This window comes from Cupressus sempervirens, chromosome 6 (assembly GCF_028749045.1).
Source record: "Cupressus sempervirens isolate cs-2001-9-10 chromosome 6, ASM2874904v1, whole genome shotgun sequence".
Lineage (NCBI taxonomy): Eukaryota > Viridiplantae > Streptophyta > Pinopsida > Cupressales > Cupressaceae > Cupressus > Cupressus sempervirens.
In genome coordinates this window covers 59,216,458-59,225,618 of record NC_143123.1, presented here as the reverse complement: position 1 = coordinate 59,225,618, position 9,161 = coordinate 59,216,458, and the positions used below count along the sequence as shown (strand labels likewise).

Here is a 9,161-nt window from a genome sequence, read left to right as displayed (position 1 = left end):
TAAGTGGTAGGTAAGACTCTTGTTTACCATTGTAACTTCAATGGTAGAATTATAGGCTAAAAATAGAAACACAACAAGGCATTTACCACTTTGCAAACTTGAAATCTCTTGAGATATCAAATTTTTGAAACCTTAGATTTTAGAGCATGTGATTATGAGGTCCTCTCTATTGAGTTGTGCAAGAAGAAATAGGTGCAAGGAGAAATTCTCTTGGCAAACTATTGTGACGAGACATGGAGCAACTGATAGAGGAAGATCAAATCAAAATAGCTAAAGTAATTAACAAAGTAATTTTGGTTGAGAGGAGGGTCACTAACATCCAAAGCACAAGGTTACTTTGTTAAAGGGAGATGAATTAGAATTGGAAGGAGCACTATCATCACTCCCATTTGACATTCTTCTCACCTGAAGATGCTATCAAGAATCTAGATGTCCAATTACAAGAAATATGTGACAAATAAATTCACGAGTTGTATGAAACCTTTTTTGCATAAGGGGTTTCAAAAGAAGAGAAAAATTATTTAGAGAAGTCCACCCTACACTGAGCTATAGACATTCCAAACTTCTTTCATGAAGAATGGGTGAGAATTGTGTTGAGTAGGATTCATGGCCAATACATGTGGTTGGATAAACCATATTAAATCATGAATGAATTGATACAAAGAGAAATTTGATTCAACTCTTCTAGAAGAGAGTTGACTTCATGTTAATCCTAACAAGGCAGGCTTCAAGCCTCAACTAGGAAATCTATCTCATGATGGAAGAACATGCATAATGAATGATACCATGAATCCTAAAGTAAGATTCATGGCCCATGTGATATGATAAAAAAACATACCATTCAAGAAGGGAAAACAACATTCCTAGTGGCACATCATACAAAGCTCATCAAATCACATGTGAATAAGCAATGCTTGACCTAAGAAGATGGCTTAATGGATAATTATGGAAAGTATAGGCAATATCAAGATAGCTTAAAACAATCAAATTCTCAAGTTTGGTTCAATATTGGTATGCATATACTTTTATTTTAGAGGAGAATTCATAGGGTTACTACCCTTCAAGTGGTCAGAAGAGTAACCAACAAAAACACAAATTAACAGAATGTAGAGAAAACTTGAAGGAAAAGTTAACATTATTATGTGGGAATATCTCAATAGTTTTCAACAAGAAATGCACAAGTGGTAAAGGATTCCTACCAATAGTGGAGGAATACAAAAGTGATATGCACATCATAGAAAACAAAGACAAGTGTATTGTGTAAGTCGTACAACCAAGGACTCACTGGTTGACACCATTTCAGTATGAAGTAAGTGAAGAAGTGGCTAGATCATACATTGAACAATTGTTGGCTATGTCAAAAAACCCCAATTATTCCAAGTTTTGGCACTTGCACATAGATATGAGACAAACTTCTCAAGATGAAGAAGGTAGAAGAAAGTACACCAAAAAGGGTGACACAAAGTCAAGAAATGAGGTCATCAAAAGTTATAGAAGTTAAAGATATTGATGGAAAAGAAATGGATGTTGAACTCATGGTTGGATCCCCACCAAAGACTCAATCAAATGGGTGAGAAAGAATATTCACTAGTGCCATGAGAGAAAGGATTATTGGAGACAAAGACTAACATTAAGGTAACCAAAATAGTGAAGAAAGGTAAGAGGAAAACATCCACACTCTCTTCATATGACATCCTAGATGATATAATGAAGAAAACTAATTATTCAATATCAAAAAATAGGTTCAGTAAATATTCTCTAAGTTTAGTAAGGAAAACAAGAACAAAATTGTTATAGTGGTACTAGCAAGATTAAGAACCGCTAGTAAATGACCATAATTTTTTTTTAAATAATTACCTAAGGAAAAAGGGGATACAATATTTTTTAAATGAAGAATAGGTGTACAAAGTTTAGTAAAGATGTTATATGATATTGTTGGAAATATAAGAGGAGTAATTGAGAGGGGAGGGGTGAATTAGTTACTACAAAAATAAATCCTAAATCCCTTAGATGTTTATACAAAACATAAACTCTATTGAAACTATTGTCACTTGATTAACACACAGGTACTCGGTTAACACTAACAATATGTTGTAACTCGGCAAGCACTAGGATGTTTTTTAGTTGTGAATATTTGTAATTTTGCAAAATTTAGAGATTTTTTGCTAATATTTGGCTAATAATTTAAGATTTAATGAAAACCTAAATCACCATATTTTTATTAAATTTAGTTCTAAAATATTTAAAATCACTCAATAATTTATTTTATTAAAAAAATTAAACTCAAAAGATTCGCAACAATATTTGATACATGATTAGATTTGATTCACCTAAATATTATATATTATTGAAGAAATTAAAATTAATTCACCAATAATTATCATATTTATTAGTTACTTTAGGGATATATTACCAATATTTAGTTTTCACTATTGATTTAAAAATATCATGTAATTATCCTCGTAATTTCCATGAGATAAAACATGTTCAATTTTGATTTCTAATATTCTATGATGATTAGCGAACTTCCTATTATTATTGAGATTCAACAATATTTTCTACTAAAAAATTATGATTCCAAAATAATCGCCAATGTAAATGATATTTAAAACTTAAAAAATTGAGAGATTCACCGATAAAAATAATTTGGTTTTTCAAATAATGAAAGATTTGCCAATAATTTATATCTTTTTTTTGAGGGGGGTTTCTTAAAGTTAACCCTAGCAAGCACGATAATATCAATTGTTACTTGACAAATACTAAACATGCAGATCTTAAGATATCTTGTGTGATTAACCTTAATTAACTTAGTTGCATACACATAAAAGAAATATTATGAACACAAGTGACACCAAGATTTAATGTGGAAACCCAATTTGAGAAAAACCACCAATTGCAACTAGTTATTGTTTTTCACTCTTTTAAAGTGAGCCTTGTTAGGAGCCAACCTTGCTAAAGGTTACAAAATAGACTGTTAGGTGTGACCCTGTTAGAGGATTTGATTTATTATGAGTGGCCTTTTTAGAGGTCTTTAGACACTTCAATCTAGAAATGCCACCTTGTTAGAGGATTTGGTAGATAGTTGTTAGGCTAACTCTGTTAAGAGATTTAGTTCACTACTAAAATGGTTAGAGAGTACCAATGAAATGACTTGATTGTTGATGCAATGGTATTGTTGATTTTAGATCTCAATTTTGGCTTGAATACTTGATCCTTGATGATTAGATTAATATTTTTTGTCCAAAAAGGATATTCTATTTATCTTTCCAATTAGCTTCCTCTATGCATCTGCTTATCTTCCACACATTCAATCCTCAACTTGACCTTATACTTATATCATATACATTGTCAAGTTGGCTTGAATACAACTTAAAACAATAATTCTTTATCACCTCATTCGGCTAGAACCAACAAACAAATCCATTAAACTCAATATGCCAAAACAAGAAAATCCTTTGTTAGCTGACCCTACTCGATAGACACTAACTCTAAAATGATTCTCCTATGTTAACTAAGTGAACTTGGTTAATGCTGCATCTTTGCAAACTTCCTTTGGTAGCCGAGTGATCTCAGTTAACACTGGTTCCATCCACCTTTTTCCTTTGTTAACCGAGTGAGCTCGATTAAAACTCAACTTCTACAAACTTCTCCTTAACACTCGAGTGAACTCGGTAGATACTATTTTTTGAACATAAAAAATGTTAGGATTAACCTCAGCCAAAAATAATTGTTACATGCAAACATAACCAATATCATAAAATAACAGATCACATAGAAGAGAACACAAGACACCGAGATTTAACATGGTTCACCCAATTCCTGGGTTATGTCCACCAAAAACAAGTCCAATATTATTAGTATCCAGTGATTACAATTAGAAATCCCTTACAACTCAATATCACTGTTGGGACTGAAAATTGCATGCTTCATTTTTAGTCACATTTTGAAAATTTTGGAAAATCATGTCCTAAAGTGCCTTTTATGCATGTGGTCAGTTGGTAGCTTGAGGCCTAGATGGTGTTTGAGTGGCTTAACACCTTTCATTTGACATATGCATATGATCCACAATGTTATTTTGCCATCCTGAATCATTCTGTGAAGTCCCATTTTGAGCTAGTGTCAAAATTTGCAATTCTACCAAGTGTCAAATAGCGATCAGAGGCCCAGTTTGCATCTGAATTTCTTTTACCCAGGACTATGCCATGACTAGTAACTTTGGGGATGTTTAGTGTCCATAATAGAGAACCTATGTTTCAATTTTTAAGTCATTTCGAATCCGTTTGACTAGGTTTTGCACCTCGTAAAGTTGGTCATTTATTGTTTTGTGCATTTAACTAGTTGTTCACAATTCTGGGAAGCCCTGTTCGACCAATAATATCTTTAACCCAGTTGACCCAAATGAAAAAATTATTTTTGCATTGTTTTCTAAGGGTAAGACACTTCATATGTTCCAATTTTGAGATCATGTCGAATCCATTTGATCAGTTTGCTAAACATGATCAAAAACTCAGTTTGCATTGTTTTGTTACAGCTAAGGTATCCAGATTGATCCGTACCCCTGTTCGGCATGTTATAACTTTGATCCTGTGATTGGCTAGCCTAAATGGATTGTACCATTGTGTTGTGTCCTTGAAATCCTTGAAGTAGACATGTATGCAAAATGTGGAATCTTACACAAGGCAAATGAACTGTTTGGCAAAATGCTTCAAAGAGATGTAGGTTCATGGACTGCAATGATTACAGGGTATGCACAAAATGGTTTTTGCAAGGATGCCTTGAAACTCTTTGAACTAATGAAGCACTCTAGAACATATCTTGATCATTTAAGCCAGGCTTGTGTTTTATTAGCATGCAGCCATGCAGGTCTGGTGGATGAGGGCTGCAAATACTTCAATGGCATATGTGATTCTTATTGCATTGTACCTACAACTGATCACTATGTTTGCATGATCGACCTTCTTAGCCGTGCTGGCTATCTTAAGGAAACTCTAAGCTATATCGTAAAAATGCCAATAAAGCCTGTGGCATTTGTGTGGATGTGTTTGCTTGGTGCATGTAGACCACATGGAAATCTAGGATTAGGAGTATTTGCAGCAACTCATCTTTTTGAGCAGAACCCTACAGATGCCACGATTTATGTTTTTCTATTAAGAAATTTGATAAAAGATAAAGGAATCAAAAAGATGCCCAGATGTAGTTGGATTGAAATCGATAAACTAGTACATGCTTTTTGTGTGGGAAAATATAGCACACCCATAGACATTGAAGATCCATGCAAAGTGTGGGCAATCTATATTGGCAGTTTAAGGCACCAAGGCATTTTCCTCTGCATAGGAAAATGAATTATTTTTCTGCCACCATTGGGCCAAGATAGTGATTGCATTTAGATTTTCAAGCACGCCCTCTGGGAAAACAATTAAGTCATCAAAAACCTCCGAGTATGGGTTTACCAGGACATGCAAAGAAGTTTACATCCAAGATTGTTCACGGCAAATTGCTATGAGAGATGTGTACAGATTGCACTATTTGAAACAAAAATAATGCCCTTGCGAAGATGTTTTGAGATCCTGAGTGAAGCAAGATCTAGCAAATGTGTTTGAGAAGGGACTGCATTTCATTTCTGGTTCGTAGAAGAAAACAAAATTCTAAGTTCATAGAGATCTAGACCATGCTGTTGACTTCATAGAGATCTAGACCATGTAGGCAGATAGAAGAAGTGGCTTAGATAAGGGCAGAGCATCGACTTGAAATAAAGATTCACGCCACCAGTGAAGCAACCCTACGCAAAGAAAAGACAGAGATAAAATGCAAGCAAAAAAGTTAAAAGCAACAGGCATATTAACACAAGCTCTCACGCATCAAAAGAAAACAGGGGAAGCGATTGGAAGTAGACTCACGTTGAAAGAGATAGACAAGGAAGCCATCCATGTTTCAAAGAACCCGCAGATTCAACGTTAAGGGCAGAAGGAAGTCGCGCAGTACAGAGTATGCGAAAAGAAATAATCCCACATCACTCGCAGGAGGGTACCTTTTAATATTTAAATACAATAGCATGCAAAAGGCATTATGTCTAAAGACAAAGCACTTTTTGTGGAGGCCGTGAGCAATTAAAGTGGGACCCAACCCGGATGAGGTGGACTGACGTCAGCATGACAAAGCAATATTTTAAACAAACTAACCGGCATGATGAGGTGGCAGGAAATAGACTGAGGAAGGAGATGGTGACACGTGTCTTGATTGAGCGAGTGTCGCTAACTCGCCAACCGAAAGTGCTCATCGGTTACCATAGCGAGATAGCGACCTCGCAACACATGGCAGTAGGCTTGGGTCGGGTGATGACATGGTGACTCTATCAACGTGCTGAGGTGGCAGTACAGGCCAATTAAATCTGGACACATGGCAGAGAACAGAAGGTCATGCGGCGAGCAGGTCTCAAGATCGCACCAGATCATGCCACGTGGCACAGATCTGACGGTAGGCACTATGTCGCTATCGAAAGTTGCTCACTAGTTACCATAGCGACATAGCATGAGTGAATCAAAGGGCGCCACGTGGCAGAAGCTGGTTGACTCGGATGGAAGGAGAGGGAAATATGAAGGCAAATAAAAATAATAATTTTTATTATTTCCCATTTTTTGAAGTCACATTCAGGCTTTTGAAATCAAATAAAGGATATATTCTAAAGTTTGGACTTTAGAGTATTTTAAATTTTTTGAAATTTTAAATATGAGTTGCAGACCTAAGCATTTTTATAGCCAGAGGGGACATTTTCAAATGGCAATTTCAGGCGCTTCCGGTAACCAAAATATGAAGTGTTATATATCGCCGGAATCGAGAGAAGATGAACTTTGCGATTCTGGAGTCAGTTTTTGCACAGGTATTAGTCAGTTTGAGCTACACGAGGTTTTCTATCAAGTACCTAAAATGCAACCATATTCATACCAGGAAGTTCAAATTTGTTTTTTGTCAAGATAATGACCTGGATATCAGTAGAAGGCAATGGAAATGCAGTTAGGGTTGAATTTGTTCTGATTTACTTAGTAAAAACTCATTTTCACTGGCTTTTTCATGGGGCAATCAGATATTTTGGCAAGTAAAGGGTTTTCATCATTAGGCAAGGATATTTTGCAAATCAGTTACAATATAATGATGAAACAGAAAATCAAATAAAATGGTAGAGAGATGAAAGAGGTTTTCAGTTGCAAAAGATGGGATTCCAAATGGACACTTTTCATCTTCAGTTTCAATCCGGGAATTCATCTCCTTGCTATATCTTTCTTTCTTTCTTCATTTGTAAGGGTTCCAGTTTTTGTCACTGAGAAACCAGGGGGTTCCAGTTTCTGGGAAGAAAAGGTTCAGTGTTGTGATACCATTAGGGATTCCAGTTTTTGCACTGTGAGACCATTGGTTCCAATATTTTGACATGTTTCCATGACTGTGACACCATTTTTCTTCAGCAATATTCTTCTTGTATGAACAGCAGTAGGAAGATAAATACAGATAGTTCAGATCTGTTAGGTTGTTTTCATGTCTTTCATTTCATGCATATGATTGTATATTTTCAAGGAAATAATGCAAAGAGCAGCAGATGATTAAGTTTCAGTTGAATCTTGTCTCCATTCTCATTGAATTTCAATGTTTTACGATCTTTGAACAAAGAGTTTAGGTCGTAGTTGCAGTCCCCTAAGACTGTATGTTGTTTCATTATTGTTGATAGTTCAAAGAATTGTGTAAATGCTTCATAGAAATCAACAGGGTTGTAGATTTATTGAAGAGGATATCAGGTAAGAACGAGATTTTAAACTGAACATAGATGTCTATTTGCAAGTTAAATAGATAGATCTATATCTGAAGATACACATATGTCTCAGATATTCGTATGTATGTTTGTGATCCATGAATTTGCCCAAATGGACTAGGCACTGATCAGCTACAAGATCATTACTTTCTCACTGTTGCATATCTGAGGGTTGTTGAAATCAACATCAAAAATCAAACGCTTTTCCCCTTTCATGTTGAAGAGCTATAATAGAATGCCCTCACTCAGCTTATGAGGTTCTTAGATCTGTATTTAGCTATTGTAGATTTATGTTATTTCATGAGTTATTAGGAGAAATAAGGGTTTTATCTATTTCATAATAGATTCAGTGTATGCTTTGACAACTGGTACCATATAAGGAATCTATAGGTTCACCTACCTAGGTTTTGCAGACCCTGAAGTAGAAGAAGGGTCATGCCTTATAGTTGGCCTGGTGTCTGAATGGATGTGTTGATAATGGGAGTTAGCTGCCCCTAGATGTGTCATATTCTCATCAGGGTAATTGGAATTGGGTAACATTTTCAAAAACCAACAATCACTACAAGAGAAGCTACAATATCATAATTATCTTATGAAATCCCTAACCATAAGCCTTTTTATACAAGCTCTTGCCACTTACAAAATTAGGGTTAAAATAAGTCATCCAATAAGAAAAAAAAGTAGCTATGAATTTTACAATATAAGAGAATTTTTGGCTTCAGAGGCACTGCCCCTTGACCCCAGCTTGGGGGCACTACCCCCAAACCCTTGTAAAAATAATATGGGGAGAAACCAACGCCGAATAAATCTCTGAATCTAATTAGGCTTCACATTACAATAATCTCCCTCTTGGAGACTGATCAAACTCCACAACAATAACATAACCTCCCACTTGGAGACTAATCATAGCACTACTAAACCTATAGCTCCCACTGGAATGTCAAACCACCCTAGACTCTATTGTTCTTTTATTTTTTTCAGTCTAGAAGACCAACCCTTTTTTTTACTACCTTTGTAAACATACCCACTAGATTTTCATCTATATGTATCTTGTCTAGCTTTAACTGTCCATCATCCAAAACTAACCGAATGAAATTGCATCGCAACTATATGTGTTTTATCTTTGAATGCAGAGTTGAATTCTTCACAAGATGAATGTCACTCTGACTATCTATAAACAAATCATTTTACTTCTATGGATGTCCCAACTCTTACATAAAGAATTGAAGCCATATCATCTCCTTGGCTACCTTTAGAGTAGCAACCTACAATGCTTTTGTAGTGGATAAATTATTAACCTTTTGCAACCTAGAAACCCAACTCATTGTTTCTCCACCAACAATAAATACATAACCTATAGTAC

At 35.3% G+C, this 9,161-nt stretch overlaps 1 pseudogene; it reads left to right on the top strand.

Annotated features, from left to right (window-relative positions):
* Positions 1-4,649: 4,649 nt before the first annotated feature.
* LOC149551132 (pentatricopeptide repeat-containing protein At2g03880, mitochondrial pseudogene) lies at positions 4,650-5,342 on the top strand (annotated as a pseudogene).
* Positions 5,343-9,161: the final 3,819 nt, after the last annotated feature.